Here is a 19,385-nt window from a genome sequence, read left to right on the forward strand (position 1 = left end):
TAAATTTATTTGAATTACATTACATAATTATACATATATTTATATGTGTATATATATATACATAAATATAATATATGTAATTATGTAATATAATTCAAATAAATTTATATTACATATAATATATATATATATATGATATACACTATGCTCTTTCCAGCTCTCTTCTCACTCTATCTCTGTGTCTACAGTTGGTCTTCCATTCCTCCCCCTCCCATTTTATTGATTACACAATTTCTTAAATAATTTAACTACTTTGAATAATAAGTTCAGCTGGTAATGAATGCTATGTCCTAGGAAGTAGTTTATTTACCACTGTTCTCCAGCCAGAAAAGCAGTTTTAACTTTAATAAATCAAACAAATGCTAAGAAACTTTGCTTAAAACTTAAAGCCAGGAATCAAGTTAGGATCCTATTCAAACCAATTTTCTTGTTTATATCCCAAAGGAAGAAAATAACAATAATAATAGACTAATTTTATAAAGAAGTACCAGATAATTTATAAAGAGTTTTTCTTACCTGATAGATTTAAGTTATCAAATATTTTGGAGAATTTTAAAAATGTTTTATTGATTTTTAAGTTCTTTCTTAAGTGGAAATGATAAAGCTAATTGAATAAAATACGTGTATCTTCAACTTACATACTAATTTAAATTGTGTACTTTCCATGCCAATTTATATATTTTTCTATGCTGTTTATAAAGTTTCAGTAGAGAAAAATGTGATAGATAAGTCCCTCTGAGTTATTTAATAAATTTCTAGAATATGGTAGACTTCCTCATAGATTTAGTGATGAAAAGTGAAAATGAGAAGAAGGGATTGTAACATGACCATTTCTCATCCGAGGTGCTTTTTTGCCCCCCTGCCCCCACTCCCCAGTACATGTATGTGCTCTATAGTAAATTTTAAAAAGGCATGGGGGAGGCTAGAGACCAATGGTAACTAAACTACTTCCTAGGAAGTAACATTAGCAGACATGTTCTAAATTTCTCATAGTGACCTAATTTCATTTAGCAAGCAAATCAAGTCTTTTTCATTATAGCAGTTCATCAGGATTATGCAGGGTTATGTAGGGGTACCCAAATTGATTCAAACATTGTACGTCTGTCTGTACTCACTTTGGGCATTAAAGCAATACAACCTTTTTTTAGATGCAAAGATTGGTAAGAGAGAAATGGCAAATTACGTACAAAGGATATCCTATCAGGCTAACAGCAGACCTCTCATCAGAAACAATGCAAGTGAGAAAAGAATGGGAAAAAAATATTCAAAATGTTAAGGAAAAAGCAATTTCAACCAAGGATACTGTACCCGGCAAGATTATCCTTCACAGGGGAAGAAAAGACAAGATCATTCTCAGGTAAACAAAACCTGAAAGAATTTACCAACACCAGACCAGATCTCCAAGAAGTTCTCAAGGGAGTGCTGTGTCAGAAAAATTAAATGCAGATACACAGAAAACTAAGAAAATGCCCAACTTAATCATAGGGACAAGTCTGGAGTTGAATATCATATTCCAGAATTCAATCGGGAAGATCAAACCACAGCAAAAGATAGACTAAGTACATGAGACTGAACTGGTGAGATAGCATTCTGTAACTTTTGACTACAATTTTGCTGCTTTTCTTCTCAGCTGTTGTCCAGTTTTAAGAGTTTTTGTCCTCTCTGCAGCTGTCAATAGATTCTTGTACCTACTGTTTGACCAGAACACTAACCTGTTTCCTGGCTTTAGGTTCTAAGCAAATTTCCTTACCAATTCAAAACTGCTTTTCTTGAAACTACCAGCTGAACTTGTTATTGAAAGTAGTTAGATTATTTAAGAAATTGTGTGATAGATAAAATGTGGAGAGGAAAGGAATGGAAGACAACTGTAGACACCAGAGATAGTGTGAGAAGAGGGTGGGAAAGGGCAGAAGGTCAGACATAGGAGTATGTAAATATAAATAATATAAATATAAATATATGAAACTAGAAATGGAAAATTATTGATGATAACATGCATGATTAAGCCACTATGTGGTATATTCTGGATGGGAAACTACATTTTGTATGCTGTGACAATGCTAAGGTGATGAATGTAAATTAATTAATTAAAAAAATGTTTCAGGAGAAAAAAAAATTAGAAAGTGTTCAATTCCCTTTCTAATCCATAACCACCTCATATTCTTCAGTTGGTGGCAGCATGTGTTCCACTAAAACTCCTTTCACCAAGATTTATGCTGACTTGTGCTAAACCAAGTAGGAGTTGTTTCCAATTTTGCTCTTCTAGACCTCTCACAGTATTTGCCTAGTGAGTGACTCCCAACTTCCTGAAATATTCTACTCTTTGGTTCTATTTATCATTGTTTCCTAGTCCTCCTCAAACTCTCAGAAACTTTGTTCCCTCTGTTAATTTCTGCTTTTTTTCTATAAATGCTCCCCAGGACTTTCTTCAAGACATTTTCGCCCCCATCTTACTTGAAATCAAAATATTTTAAAAAATTGTCTTCTATAAACATTTTCTGTTTGTATGCTGACTTGATATAAATTCCAGAGGTTAAGTTAAATTGAGGTAAATTGCTTTAGTGGGCCTCCATATTTGGGCCATAAATTTAACCAAAGCTATTTTCATAGATAACCAAACTGCAACCTAGCTTGATCTATAAGGGATTTGTAAAACTAACCTAAAATTATTCCCTGGATTCAAGCAACTGAGACTCAGCCAATTACAATAACTGATCCATTAGCCAATCAGGCTGAAGTTACCATATTATAAACCATCACATTAGGCAAATGTCAACTGCAGTCAACAGGATCATTTTTAGGGGCACCGGGGGAGAGATTTTTATTATAGGGTGCATGTACTTGCCAGGGAGACAGAGAAAGCGAAAAATCACCCCCCAGGGGGAATGGCTATGCTGCAATTCCCTGTCCTCTATTCTCTTCTCGGGATTTTTGGCACACATGTACACATTCCTAGCCTTTGTTCCAATTCACCAGGTGCAGGATTTGAACTGGGTCGAGTATGTGGGAGTCACGTGACATAACCATTTCACCATCTGCTCGACCCCAGCAAGTCCATTTTATATGTTCCCTCCTTTGTATGTGATTCCTTTTTGTCTAGTTATAAATTTATGCTGCACATAAAAGGAATGTGGTGGAATGGGGCATTCTGAATGAACTTTGACCAGGAATGCTGTCTGAGTGTAGAATTTTTCTCTTGCACTCTGCTAAATTTAACTGGCCTCAGATTTTTCAGTATCATTGGTGTCAAGCAGTTTAATAGCTGCTGGATGCTGTTACCATAGCCACAAATGGTATTGCTTTCTCAGATGAAGAAGCTGGAGAGTGGACCTTGTAAGACAGAAGCCTATAGTCACTTATATTCAGAACTGTGGCCTTTATCTCACTTTTACCTTGGATGTTTGCACCTTGGACTCACTTTCTCATTGTATAAGAACAACTTACGATGGACCCTAAATAAAACAGAAGAAGTGGAGATGTATGCTAAAATCTCACAGAGCAACACAATTATTTATCCATTCGGCTATTCAATATAATACCAGTTTCCTACCTATCCTCAAATTGCAACAGGGTCAACCACTACATGATTGTTAAGGCACCTAGATCCAACCTGGCTAATTTCGAGATTTGAGTCCTAGATATATATGGTGGCTTGAGTAACAGACCAGGCCAAGTGTGCAAATTTACCCAAAATCCTGAAAGGAGAATGGATAAGGAGATATTTTAATGTGGCCATCTCCCCTGTGTATTACCATGTCACTTTCCTCTCTCTCTCTCTCTCTCTCTCTCTCTCTCTCTCTCTCTCTGTCTGTCTCTTCCCTGTCCTTTCTCACTAACAGACAGTGCATATGCCCTAAAGCAAATTTAAAAAACCTTGCAATGAGATCACACCTTATGTAAAGTAATTATAGCTTACATAAATAAAACTACATTCACTCTCTCCTGATAGAAGAAAGATCCAAGTCTAGTCCATGTGGGAAATAACACCACATAGTTCTGGGGTCACATGGCCTAGCAGCTCCAGATGCAGGAGGCCATGGGCTCCATGATGAAGAAGCTGGAAAGAGAGAGCATCTGTAGATGCAGTGCAGCTCCAGCTGCTGTGAAGATGACTAGGCATTGATGCAGCAGGTGCACCAGTGCCCCAGCACTGTAATGTGACTCTGACCCAAGCCCAGTTGAAGGTGACCAGAAAGAGAAGTTCTAGGCTGCCTAGCCCAGTGGACCATGCATAGCAATGAGAGAGCCAAAGGTTAAATAGAGGCAGGGAGTGGGACCAGCAGTTAGTGTAATGGCTGTCGCTGGACTCCCACATAGATGACCGCGGTTCATGTCCTGGACCTGGTGGCTTAAAACTCACTCTGGGTATGTGTGCATGCGTGCCCACGATCCCGAGAGGAGACTGGAGGAGAAGGGACTGTGGTGTGGCCATCCCCCCTGGGGGGTGATTTCTCGCTTTCTGTCTCTCTGTCTCGCTCTGTCTGGTGAGCGCCCGCGTCCTATGGCAAAAAACTCTCAAAAAAAAAAAAATAGATGCAGGGAGTAAGGAGCCTCAGGTGAAGCAGTAACTGGACAATTGCATGCTTGAGTGTATGGAAGACCATGTGCATCTCATCCTGACTGTGAACAAGAAGATGAAGAAATCTTTGTCTTCTGTGTGGAAATAACAGTCCTTTCTAATGACTTCCAGGACTGAGGGCGGGAATCTATTTTAAAAGCTTTTACTCTTTTTTTTTTTCACCTGGAAAGAATGTTCAGCTTTATTTTCTTTAACCTTTTTAAAATTTAAATGAGATAAATTATTTCGTATGGAAAGAGCTTTCATATATTTGAAAGGAGAAACAATAGGTTCTTAACCTGAGGGAAATGGCAGGGGTGCGAATGGCATGGGCTGAGGAAGGCTTGCTCCTCTTTTCCTATGAGGTAGATGCCACCCAGAAAGAATACACCAGGAGTGCTCTCAGCCGCCATCGTCTGCCCTTTCAAATATCTGGTCGATGTGGAAAGATAAAGCAAGAAAGGCTGACTATGTGGAAAGGTAAAGAGAAGAAAGGCCAAAATAAAAATGGAACAAAACAAAACATAACCCTCTCCAAACAACAATAAAACAATACTTTTAACAACACAAGGCATGAAGCCAAAAGATTGAGTAAGGGTCTCCTTTAAACAGGAAGCTGGCCATACAGCGCCTGGCAGGGACTTCCACTCCGAAGCGTCATAACATGCTGAAGAGTGAGGCCTAGAGACGCTGCACCAACTTGGAGGTCACCGAAGTGGGGCAGAGGCAACGGAGGATGGCAGGCCTCATGCAACTGGAAGGTCACTATGTGCCAGGGGGACCTGGCGGAGAACCTGGCTGGACAACAGGGGCATCCCCAGCACTGGCTGCTCATGTCCCAGTGACTCTTTTAAGAAAATGAATGAAGGCTCTGCCTCTGCAGTCCATTCTGGGTGCCTGTCTACCTCTTGCTCTTCTCTGTCCCTTCTTTTTCTTCTCTTTTTAAAAAACAGCTCTCTGCCCTATGTGTGCCTTTCTCTTGCTAATTTGTTTCTTCTTACCTCACCTAGGACAGAAAGCATCTCCATATCTGCCTCTGCTGTGCATTCATACCACATAGTTTTCCATTTTTAACCCAGTCTTATTTTCTTCTATGTGATTTGTTTTTCCTCCTTCTTTTGTTCTACATCTTTCATTCTTTTTTCCTTTGCCTTTTCTTCCTATTTCTGCTCCCTATGTTTTTGTTTTTTCACATTACATTTCTGTTTTATTGCTCAGCCTTTAACCACTGCCTAGAGAAGTCTAGGTGCATAGTAGCTTAAATGTCAGAACATTGTGAACTTTAGAAAATTATTTGCAACTCACTATAGTTGTTTCAAAAAGAGTGAAATTTCTCTTCATAAATGTGATTTTAAAATTACTCCTGTGATTCCCATACTGGAGAAAAGAAAAAAAAGTAACACTGAATTATTTCATGGTAAGGGAAACACATAATAAGCTCACAGTTACAGAAACCTTCTCCAACAAAATAGCCAAAACAATACATACTAAATGACTAAAAATCATAGAAGAGGATCATCTCATGGATGAGATGATCAAGTAATACATCTCCAGCAAGGGAACACTGTAACTCATCTAGTAGGGAAAAATTAGAGGGTATTACTGAAACATCAGAAAAAAATTTAAATAATTCTGATAACAAAACTCTATGAGATGAAGTGTAAAAAGATATTGAGCTCCAAGAGGTGAGGAAGTCCTTCCATGATATGAAAGAAGAATCAGTCACCATAAAAACAAAAAAACTTGAAAAGAACTGTTAGATATGAAGTCTGTAAATCAAAAATACCCTAAAAAATATTAAAAGCAGGATAAACCATGGAGAAGATCAAACCTCAGAAGTAGAAGACAAGACCTTTGAGCTAGAAGAAAATGATCAAAAATACTGAGACAACAGCCAAGACAACTGAAGATACTATACAAGAATGATAGATACCATGATAATGCCCAAATATCTGAATAATTAGAAGTTGAAGATACTAATAAGGGCATTGATAAGCTATTCCATAAAATCCTGAAAGAAAACTTTCCAAGTCTAGAGAGGTACTCAAGAATTCAAACACAAGAAATACAAAGGACCCCAAATCCAAGAAGATCCTCTCCGTGGCACATCATAGATAGATCGGACAAATCACAGACAAAGGAAAGATACTAAGATTGGCAAGAGAGAAATGTCAAATCACTAACAAAGCCTATCCCATCAGGCTAACACTGAACCTCTCATAGAATATTACGCAAGCAAGAAAAAAAGAATGTAGAAAAACAGCTAAAGTGTTAAATGAAAAACAGTTTCAACCAAGAATACTGTATCTGACAAGGTTATCCTTTATATGAGGAAAAAAGATGAAAACATTCTGGGATTCAGAAAACATAAAAGAATTTAATGACTCCAGACCAGTTCTTTAAGACATTCTGAAAGGAGTACTATACAAAGAAAACTAAAGACAGACAACCAGCCATAAGATAACAAAACAAAAACAAAAACAAAACAAAACTCCAAGAATATGGCCAACTTAATGGTGGGGACAAGTCTGGAAATACTGATAACAACATTAAATGTTAATACAATAAATTATCCTATCAAGACACGCAGATGGGCTGAATGGATTAAAAATCAGAAACCCTCCATACGCTGCCTATAAGAAACATACCTTGGAGATAAAGACATAAATAGATTAAAAGTGAAGGGTGTGAAAAAGGTATTCCATGCAAACAGAAACAAAAAAAGAATGGGAGTTGCTATAATGATTGTGAACAAATTAGGCTTTAAGACAAAAATGGTAAGAAGAAACAAAAAAGAGCATTATATCGGAATAAAAGGGCTAACTCACCAAGAAGATATAATGCTTCGAAATATCTATGCATCCAACTCAGGAGCAACCAAAAAGGAAAGACTGCTAGATGTAAAAGGAGAGCTAGACTGTAACACAATAATTGTTGGAGATCTCAACACTCCATTGTCTCCTTTAGACAGGTCAATGAGAAAAAAACATAAGCAAAGAGATTTGGACCCTAAATGATAGCATAAATTAAATGGACTTGATAGACATCTACACAACTTTCCACCCAATAAAGATAAAATATATATTTTTCTCAGCCCCACATGGTACTTCCTCAAATATTGACCACTTGATAGGACACAAAACAAGCCTTTACAGATTCAAAGGCATAGAAACTATATCCAGCATCTTCTCCAACCAAGATGAAATTAAACTTGATATTAGTCTCAGGAAAAATCTTTGAAAATACACAGATACTTGGAAACTAACCTACTTATGAGTGCCTTCATGGCAACTGAAGAGATTAATACTGAAATCAAATGATTTGTGAAAACAATCATAAAAGGGAAGTTCATAGCAATTAGTGCACACAAGAAAAAGGTGAAATGGTGACAAAAGGACAACTTAACATCACCTCTCAGGGAACTGGAAAACAACAACAACAACAAAATCCTAAATATGCCAAGTGAAAAAAATAATAATAAAGATTTGAAGAGAAATAAATAAAATAGAAAATAAGAGAATCAGATAAATTAAATGTGCAGTGAATAAGGCAACATTACAACAGACATAATAGAAATACAAAACTTCACTGTAGTATACTATGAGCGACTATATGTCAAGAAAGAAGTAAACCTGCATGAGATAGAAAAGTTCATGGACACATATAATCTACCCAGATTGACACAGAAAGACACAGAAAGTCTGAATAAACCTGTAACAAGCAATGAGTTTGAATCAATAATAAATAACGTCCCAACAAAGAAAAGTCTAGGTTCCAATGACTTCATTGCTGAATACACAAAACGTTCAAAGAAGAGTTAACCCCTACTGTACTCAAATTGTTTCAAGAGCTACAAAAGGAAGCAACCCTTCCCAATTCATTCTACAAATTCTCCATTGTCATCATTTCCAAACCAGATAAGAATACAATAAAAAAGGACAGACAAAAATTCTCAACAAGATGTTTGCTAACCATATTCAGCAGCTTATAAACAAGGTTATTTATCACAACCAGGTAGGATTTACTCTGGGGAGACAAGGGTGGTTCAACATATATGATATTGAAATCATCATATGGTTTTATTTACCTTTCTGTTAATATGGTGTATTACATTTAATATTAACAGAAAGGCAAATAAAACCATATGATGATTTCAATCAGTGGGAGAAAGTATTTGACAAAATTTAACTTTTTTTTATGATTAAGACTCTCAGTAAAGTCAGCATAAGAAAATCGTATCTCAGCATAGCAAAAGCCATCTTTGAATAAAAGCCATCTATGAAAAACCTATAGCTAACATTATACTGAATGGGAAAAAGCTGAAAGCTTTTCCACTTAAAACTGATTCACTTTCTGTACTCCTATTTAATATAGTACTGGAAGTTCTAGCCAGTGTGATCAGATAAAAGAAGGAAATAAAAGGCATTTCAATAGGAAATGAAGAATTATAATTATCTCTGTTTGCAAGTGACATGACTGTATACATAGAAGACATAATTATTTATGAAAAAAAGCCTTCTTGAAGTAATAAATTTAGAAAGTAAAGTAGAAAGATATAAAATTAGCTTGCAAAAATCTATAGCCATTTGGGACCAGCAGTTAGCATAATGGCTATGTCGCTGGACTCCCGTGTAGTCAACTGAGATTCGAGTCCCGGACCCAGTGGCTTAAACTCACACCAGGTGCGTGTGCGTACGTGCCCAAGATTCTGAGAGGAGAATGGAGGAGAAGGAACTGTGTCATGGCCATCCGCCCGGGGGGATGATTTCTCGCTTTCTATCTCTCTGTCTCTCTCTGTCTTTCTGGCGAATGCACACGCCCTATAGCAAAAACCTCTTCAAAAAAAAATATCTATGATCATTTCTATATACAGACAATAAGCAAACAGAGACAGATTGAAGAAAGTAATCCAATGCCACAAGAAGTATAAGATACCTAAAAATAAAACTTACCAAGGATGTCTGAGACCTCCATAAGGAAAAGTATAAAATCCTTAAAAAGGAAATTGAAAAGGACACAAACAAGTGGAAGAACATTCCATGTTCATGGATTCGTAGAATCAATATCAACAAAATGGCAATCCTACCCAAATTAATCTACATATTTAATGCAATCACTATAAAAATTGAAGAGATATCCTACACAGATCTAGAGAAGACAATCATACAATTGTCTGGAATCATAAAAAGACCCTGTATTGCCAAAGACATCCCGCACAAGACAAGTGGAGTGGTACATCTCACTTCCTGACCCCAACATATATTACAAAGGTGTGATAATCAAAACAGTTTGATATTGACACAAATGCAGACACAAGGTCCAATGGAACAGAGTAGACACCCTAGAAATAAGCCCCAAAACATACAGCCAGCTGACTTTTGACAAAGGGTACCAGTGAATGCAATAGGAAGAGGAAAACCTCTTTAAAAAATTGTTCTGGAAAAACTAGGTATCCACCTGCACAAAGATGTGTCTGAACCCCTATCTGTTAACCTTAACAAAAATCAACTTACAGTGGGTTAAGATACAAACCTAAGGGGACTAGCCATTAGTTTAATGGCTATGTTGCGGAACTCCAACGTAGCCCACCATGGTTTGAGTACCAGACCCGCTGGCTTAAAGTCATGCCGGGCGCATGTGTGTGCGTGCCCAAGTTCCCGAGAGGAGAATGGAGAATAGATTGAGGTGTGGGCATCCCCCTTGGCTCGCTTTCTATCTCTCTGTCTCTCTGTCTTTCTTGTGAGTGCATACGCCCTATAGCAAAAGCCTCTCAAAAAAAAAAAAAAGATATAAACAAACAAACAAACAAAAAGATGCAAACTACTGATGGAAAACCCTGAGAAAATTCTTGGAGAAATTGGAGTAGACAAATACTTCTTAAGCAGGACCCCAAAAGTACAGGTGATAATCCCCAAAATATACAGTTGCAGTTACATCAGACTAAAAAAATTCTGCAAGCAAAGGACACAGTAATTAGTGTGAATCAACAACCCTTGGTATGGGAGAGAATTTTTGTAATCTGCACCTCAAATAAGGGATTTATAGCTGTGTAGCTTTAATACAAAGGGAACTCAAGTGGCTTATCCAGAAGGAAATGATTAACCCAATTAAAAAATGGGAATATGTGCTGAATCAACAACTGTCTGTGGAAGACCTAAGAACAGCCAAAAAGCAAGCAAATAAATGCTCAACACTCCTCACTGTAGGGATATGCTATCAAAACCACAATGAAATATACCACCTAACCCCAATCAGAATGGTGAAGATTAAAAATAATAATAATAAGTGCTAGAGGGGATGTAGTGAAAAGGGAACACTCCTACATTGTTGGTAGAAATGTAAATTGGATGTGGAGGACAATGTGGGGGTTCCTCAAAGACCTTCAGATAGAACTACATATGGTACAGCAATTCCACTCCTTGGTGTCCACCAAAAGTCAGGAGAATGCTCAGTTGGAAAATCACTTTCATAACTATATATATTGTGGCATTATTCATGATTGCTAAGACATGGAACCTACCCAAATGTCCACATACAGGTGAATGGATGAATGGATTGATAAAGTGTGGCTCATATACTCCATGAATTACTATTCAGTCATAAAATTCAAGGCTCTGGAATTTAATAGAAAGTGGTTGAACACAGAAGATTAGTTGTTCTGTGAAGCAAGTCACGCTATGAAAGAGAGATATAGAATATCTCCACTTAATATATACTGACTCTCTGTACTTTATGGTAAACTCTGAAATACTGGAGTACATGAAAATATTAAAAATTGTTATGGACATTAGAGACAAAGTGGAAGGAGAGGGTGGCAGGGGAAGAGCATAGGAAAGGAAATTTGGGGGATAAAATAGAGAGGTAAGACATTTTTGGGACACAGATATGTTTTATTATCTGTTAATAATGATGAGAATAGTATTCTCAACTGGGCTTTACCGAGGTTTATATCATGTTGGGTAAAGTCTCTTTACAATCAAAATGATGTACAGTGGCTGAATGTATTAATAATAATAATAATTAATAATAATAATATTTTAAATGACAATGAATTAGAAAATTAAGGATGCAAGCAAGTATAAGTCATATGTCCTTTACCTATCAACACTGGCTCCTTAAATTTTTATCATAGAAAGTGAAAGAAAAAATAAGACAAAGACAGTGCTAAAATTTGGGCCAAAGATAGCACATTGGGGTCTTTGTATTTCTTGGGTCTGAATGTTTAATTGGTTCTCTAGACTTGGAGTTTTCTTTCAGGATTTTATGGAAGATTTCAACCACTGGAAATGCTCTGCCCACATTTCACCCTCATGCTCACCAGACTAGCCAGGAGTCAGGATAAGCCAATTAGCAGCCATTGATATTTGAGTTACCAGCGACCCCATTGAGGGATTTTGACCACCAAAGACCCTCTCCTCAAACTACACCCTTCTGCTCTTCAGTCTAGCCAGGAGTCATTTATTTGTTGATGATAGCATGTATGCTTATATTCTTAATTGAACCAATATACAATGTATTCTGGAGGCAAATCTCATTTTGTATATTGTATTGATGCAAATGAATGTGAGAAATAAATTAAAATAAAAAATAATAAAATTTAAATAAAGGATTTTGGGGAATACATTTTCTATGCTGTTCGTTTCTTTACTTTCTGGGATACCAATTATTTGGATATTTGGACATTAAATGGTATTTAGTATTGCTCATATATCCTCATTTTTCTAGGTTATTTCTCTCAATATTTTTGATAATTTTTTCTAGGACTGAGGGTTTTTTTCTTCTATCTCTGAGATTCGATTTTCTGCATGATCTAACCTGCTTGTGATACTTTCAAGGGAGGTTTTGATTTCTTATATTACAGCCTTCATATCTAACATTTCTGGTTTAAATACAAGACAAAATTTTGAAGAAGTTTTGAAGAGAGTGCTATAACAGGAAGACTAGCATCAGACTGACAGATATTAGAGAGCAAAAACAACAGTGTTTAGTGAAAAAATTTTAGGTTTTCCCCATTCAGTATATTGTTACCTATAGGATTTTTAATATAGCTTTTATTGTGTTGAGAACTTACCCTTCTATACCAATCTTGCTGAGAGTCTTAATAATAAAGGGAGGTTATAACTTATGAAATACTCTATCTGCATCAATTGAAATAATCATTTCTTAACATTTTTTCTCTGTTAATCTAGTGTATTATATTTATGGTCTGCATATGTCGAGTTAACCTTTCATCTCTGGGAAGAAAAAGCTTACCTGGTCATGATGAATAATCTTTTTATATGTTGTTGGATATGATTTGCAAGTACCTTGTTCATAATTTTTGTATCTCTATTTATCAAAGATATTGGTTTGTAATTTTCATTTTTGGTATGTCTTTAACAGTTTTTTTGAGTTTTATAATAAGTATATATTTAACTTTATAAAAAATTTTAATCAGGATTTCAGAGTGTCTATAACATTTAACATTTCCACTGGAAAAGTATGAGTGTTTCAGTTTCGCCCTGTTTCATCACCATTTGGTATTATCAATACTTTTTACATTTTAGCTATTGTTTGTTTGTTTATTTATTTATGTATTTATTTTTGCCAATAGGGCATCTATGCTCACTGAAAAGAGAGAAAAAGAAGGAAAGGGAGAAATTCACTCCTCCCCCCCACCCCCAGAAGGATGACCATGGCACAATCTTCCTCTTTTATTAAATTTTATTATCATCATCTTGTTTATATTGCATTGGGTCATAAATATCTTTAAAATGTATTTTATGTCTTTTTCCAAAGGAAATACCATGCATATTTGGCAACACAAAGACATTACTATCCTCATCATCATCAAATAGCTTTTTAACATTTTTTCTGGATTTTTATTGTTATTATTATCATTATTTTTAAAGCATTAAACCACTATGCATCACTTGTTTGAAAAAATAATTTACCCAATATGAAATACTTTTCAGATCAGTCCAGCTGAGAATACTATACATGAATTAGCATGATTATCAAAAAGTAATAAACCATTTCTTTTTTGTTGTCGTTAGTTTGTTCTTAAATACTTTCTTTTCTTTTTTTTTTAATATACATTCAATCACATTATTTAGCTTACAAAGTGAACATTTCAATATGTGAACATTTCCCCTCCCCAGTCCAGTTGATCAAAATATCTTCAATAGTAACCACCACTACCATTTCTGTGTCCCAATAATGCCATGTCTATTTGTTCTCTTGCTGTTTTTCTCTATAGTCTTCCTATCCCCCCACCCCGTTCCACACTGTCTTCAGCATCCTTAACTATTTTCACTGCTTTTATGCCCTCCAATATTTCAATCTCTACCATAAAGTGCAGATATTTGCTGTATATTAAGTGGATAATACAATAACTTTTTTTCATATCCTGGTTTGTTTCGCTCAGCAATAGATTCTCCATATCTGTCCACTTTCTATCAACTGCCAGGGTCTTGTTTTTATAGGGTTGAGTAGTATTTCTAGAATATATTTGCCACACTTTTTCAATCAGTTCATCTGTTTATGAACATTTGGGTTGGTTCCATGTTTTAGCCATCATGAATAATGCTACAGTAAACATGGATGTGCAAGTGTTTTTCTGACTGGGCATTTTCTGTCCTTTGGGTGTATACCTAGTACTAGGAATACTGAATCAAATCATAGTTCTATTTGGAGGTCTTTGAGAAATGTACAAAAGCTGGAAATGATTCCAAGGGTTTCTCATCATCAAGAAACCACAGAATAAACAGCATCTCACGACTGCTCTTTTAAGTGGTTCTGATGATACATTGTTTTAAACTTAATAATACCTTATGACTCCATCACACATTGTAGTTTTCAAAATGTTTGTACTTGGGCAATCTAATTTAATCCTCATTGCAGCACAGTGAGGTAGTTATTACCATCACTCCACTGGAGACTCAATTCAGCTCAAATCCCCCAAATATTTATTGAGCAGCTATTGTGTGCCTCCATTCTGCTAGCTGTCAGAGCTTGACTTCCTTCCCACATAAACAGATACCACCCAAGTCAGAACAAGGAAAGTCATGCATGCAGAGCTTGTTATCACAGGGGAGTTGGCCACCATTCATCCAGAGCTTGCTGTAACAGGGGAGTCGGCCACCATTCATCCAGAGCTTGCTATCACAGGGGAGTTGGCCACCGTTCATCCAGAGCTTGCTATCACAGGGGAGCTGACCACCATTCATCAGGAGCTTGCTATCACGGGGGAGTTGGCCACCATGCATCCAGAGCTTGCTGTCACAAGGGAGTTGGCCATCATTCATCCAAAGCTTGCTGTAGCAGGGGAATTGGCCATCATTTATCCAGAGCTTCCTGTAACAGGGGAGTCAGCCACCATTCATCCAGAGCTTGCTATCACAGGGGAGCTGGCCACCATTGCTTATGTTTGGCAGAACCTGAAGGCAGGCAAGAAGAGGGAAAGCTTTGAAATGGGAAAAAGGGAAATTTGGGGGCATGCTTTGATTGGAAGTTGTCATGGTGGGCTATCTGGTGTCAGGGCATCGCATGGGGATAGTTAGGGGAGGATAGCTGGCTTTCTCTGATTATCCTAAGTTGGAAGCAGTGACAAAAGTGAGGGAAGCTGTAAGTGATTGCTCATGTCCTGGCTATTGTGGGTAGCTCACTACAGAAGTTGGGGGTTGTGTCTTGGACTGCTTGCTTATGGCTGTGGGTCAGAATTCTAAACCTTTATGTGGTCTGGCCATTCTTCATTTGTGTGTCCAGTCTTTCAGTGATGAGGGTGGTGAACACTTAGCAACACCAGTGTCTCCAAACAGGAAAATATGAAGATGGCTTGAAGACAGATTAATACTAAAAAATCTCAAGTAACAGAGAACTGTTTTTTTAAGAAAATAAATTAATTAATGTTAGAAGAGACAGTAGAGACATTGTGGGCGCAAAGCAGCCTTTCTACCTTGAGAGTGCTTGTTCTGGGATAGAGACACTGGCTTTTATAAACTTTACAACCATTAAGATGACTCAGAGGCCCAAACAGGTTAAGGTGAAGGTCATTAATAGCTTTCTTCCCTAGGTGAGAAAAAAGAGATTAACAAGAGAAAAGCCCATGGAGAGTAGAGAGATGTTTAAAAATATATATATATATAGAAGAAACAAAGGAGAAACGAGGAGCTAACCTGCCTTCCTACCTGGCTAATTTTGTGTCTGGGAGGAAACACGAGATAGCCAAGATATCACAAACATGAAGTTATACCCAGAGGCCCAAAACAGGCGAAGATGGAGACAGCTATTAGCTTTCTGTCCTAGGTGAGAAAAAAGACAGATTAACAAGAGAAGAGTCTGAGGAGGCAGAGAGCTGTTTTTTTTTTTTTAAAGGGAAAAAGTAGTTAGAAGAGACTGAGGAGAGCAAGAAGGAGGAAAGCAGCCTTTCTATCTCACTATTGGAGGGTCTGGGAGAGTTTCAAAGGCTAGGGAAAACTCTACAGCCATGGATTTGTACCAGAGACCAAAACAGGCAAAGTTGAAGCTGAGTAGCAGCTCTCTGCCCAAGCAATTGCTGGATCTGAGTTCGGGTCACTGGCTGGGGGAAACTTCACAGCCATGAAGTTGAACCCAGAGTCCCAAAAGAGGTGAGCTGGGTACCAGATTTTGTTTCCTGGCTAGGGCTGCATCTGAGAGGGAATACTGGTGGGGGAGACTTCACAGCCATGAAGTTGAATGTAGAAGCCCTAAAAAGGGAAAGGTAGAGCTGGCTAGCAGCTCTCTGTCCTGGCTATTGCTGGGTCTGGGTGGTGTAAGGGTCCAGAGGTCGGTCTAACTGATGGAGACATAGAAAAGACAATGACAATGCAACTGCAAAAGAGGCTTTTATTCTTTTCCCAGATAGCTGGGGTCCGAGTATCTGCCCGTCAAAGCAGGCCTTAAGAAGGACCCCGAGCCTAAGATAAAGGGATCTTTTATAGTTCAGGATTGTTCATAGAATGTAACACATACAAGGGAGGGGGGATGAGAAGCGAGGGTCCAGCTATCACCACCTGCTTAGGTCTAGATAAGGGCTCTCAGCTAAGGGTCTGGATGATCTTGCCTCAGAGGTGCTGGGCCCTCCCACCTATCTGAGAGTTCCCAGACTCCTGGTTCCCGTTCTTGAGGCCCTAACAAAGTGGGCTCCATCCTTGAAGACTTAACAGTGTAGCAATTAAACTAACTCAGCTAGCATTCCCTAACATGGCAGTGATTAAGCTAACTTGGCCTAACATTCCCTCCTTGAGTTGTACATAATGAGGAATCATTCTCATTACTATTTTCAAGCAAGTTACAGAAGCAGAGAAGCACTCGGTTGGGAATTTAAAGAATATTACTACCATTATAACAATACTTTGGAACATTTAGTTTAAAACAATCCCAAGACATTTTGCTCATAACAATTCAGCCACCCAAGGCCATGTCCGGATGAAGACCAGGCTCTTATTCTGGTGGTCACATCCTGCACATTCCTCACATCTCTGGTTTGGCTCCACACATAGACTCCCTTTTTTTGTTTATTAAATGATTCACCACTTCTGATGAGCTGTAGGCTGTGCCTGTCTTAGGTTGTCATTGGTGACATTTTCTCTTACCCGTCATCGGGTAATGCATATTTATATGCACCCCCTATCTTAGGGTGAGAAACATCCCAAGGATCTTACCCGTCATTGACTACCAGCCTCTGCATCTAATGCCTTGGCTTCAAGTTTTAACCAGTGGATTTGGGAGTAAACTCCAAGAAAGGAGCACCCGAGTATTCGCACAGGCAGGGGGTAAACGAAGCAACACAAGATCAGTACCTGCTGCCATACCAGCAGGCATTAACCACTGCTTTGAAAAGGTCCAGTGTGATAGGAGAACATACACAGTTGTTGCAGCAATTTATTTGCCTTCTGTGCTGCATTAAAGGTAGAGGAATGTGAGTTCTCTATCTCGGTGGAGTGTAAGAATATCTATTGGTTTATTGACCCCACGCCGGACACTTTATAATTGTTTTATAACCTTTTTCCTATTATGTTGGTTTTCATGATAGATTTTAGGGGTGACAAAAATTCATTGACACAATGCATGACATTGGACAGAGGAATGCACATTTAACCCATTAACCCATTTCCCCAGATGTAAATTTTAAGTTTCAAGCATACCCATTGTTTTGTGGCCACTTTAGATATCGTTTGTTATATATACATCTTTCTATGAAATCTTTTTAATTTTTTACAATTTCCTCTTAGACCCACTTTAACATAACTCAAACCTTTTGCAACATGTTTTATTCCTTGATTATTTGCCCTCTTTTACTTTTTTTTTATTCTGAAAATAATCCAGTCATCTTACTTTAGGACAAAAATTTTATCATTCAAATTTTTTTCAATATTGAAAATTTTTTAACTTTTTTTAATCATAAATACATCTTCATACCTATATCTTTCTTTCCAGAATAAGTTCCAATTGTCCAGGCGATTACTTTCTTTGTCACAAGGGGGAAGAAACTGGAGTTGTGTGGTGTTGACAGAGGGATGTTTTCTGGTAGATTTCTGCTTCAGCAAGTGTCACCATCTTTAGGCAGATCCATAGGCACAACATCCTCTTGGTCTTTCTGGGTGTCCATAAACCACACCAAGTGTCCTACAAGCCAGCAAGTTTCATCATTGTCCTGTGGGGAAAACAAAACAAAACAAAACAAAACAAAACAAAACAAAACAAAACAAAACAAAACAAAACAAAACAAAACAAAACAAAACAAAACAAAACAAAACAAAACAAAACAAAACAAAACAAAACAAAACAAAACAAAACAAAACAAAACAAAACAAAACAAAACAAAACAAAACAAAACAAAACAAAACAAAACACAAACATCTCCTTGACCCCATACCAACACAGGTTCGGGCCCATTCCATGATCTTTTAAACAATGAGCAATGACATTTTTAATACCTTTTCCAGTACGAGTTTTATCCAGGGGATTATCTGCAATTGCGATAGCTCCAGTGAAATAGGAACAGATATATTTTCCTGACTCAGAACTACTTACTACAGGATGTCTGTTAACATTATACTGAGCTGCCTCTCACTCAGTCTGTTCTAACTTCTCAGGGGTTAATTCCTCATCTTCTAATTCAGGGAGGGAGAGAAAATTTTTAATCAACTTCTCCTTCAAGGGAGGAGCAGAGGGAGAAATTCTAACAGCCGGGGAGAGTCTTTATCTGCAGTGGAAAGAATCCTTTTCTGCTCGTTCTGTTTTGATGAAACTTTTTATCTTTACAAGTTTAATATTTAAAATTGCCTTAATTCAACAGACAAGTTCAATTATAAACATTTACTCCATTTATATTTATTTAATTTTATCTAGTTATTTATTTAAGGTGGCTTTTTAAAGAAATGCAAAATCAGGCTAGTCTTACATTACTTAGCTTTATTTCATCTAGAGACTGAACTATTGGACACTATAGATTTTTCCAATGTTCCCTAAGTTATTTTTTTTTTCCTGAGATTTGATTCCCAAGGGAGCCTTGCCTGAGGGTTTTAGAATTTACCTGTGTACAATCAACATATTTTGAGACAACATCATTGATAAGGCTATCTAGACTAGGCATGAAGTATTTTTTCTTAACTAACTTAGCAAGCTTTGTTTTACCCAGGTAGGTAATCTGGTGTACCTGATCTGTAATGACTTGTTCAAGGGCTTCAGTGGTTATTGGCCTGCTGAGCTGGTAATAGCAGTTCTCTTTCAGGTCCTCCAGTTTATACAATTTTTTCCTAATATCTGGTGCTGCCTGATGAGTGGAAACCCCTCATCAATCAGGTTTGGTAAGGTGGTCGGA

The 19,385-nt window shown here is 37.3% G+C and overlaps 1 protein-coding gene across 1 annotated transcript in view; it reads right to left on the bottom strand.

Annotated features, from left to right (window-relative positions):
- Positions 1–18,206, bottom strand: part of LOC102470289 (male-specific lethal 3 homolog) — a 64,315-nt gene extending 46,109 nt beyond the window's left edge. The window contains exon 1 of the mRNA XM_027767873.1: positions 17,981–18,206. The gene's annotated coding sequence lies outside the window, so the exon portion shown is untranslated. The remainder of the gene's footprint in view (positions 1–17,980) is intronic.
- Positions 18,207–19,385: the final 1,179 nt, after the last annotated feature.

The sequence above is a fragment of the Tupaia chinensis genome, unplaced genomic scaffold (assembly GCF_000334495.1).
Source record: "Tupaia chinensis unplaced genomic scaffold, TupChi_1.0 Scaffold144882_1, whole genome shotgun sequence".
NCBI classification, from domain to species: domain Eukaryota; kingdom Metazoa; phylum Chordata; class Mammalia; order Scandentia; family Tupaiidae; genus Tupaia; species Tupaia belangeri.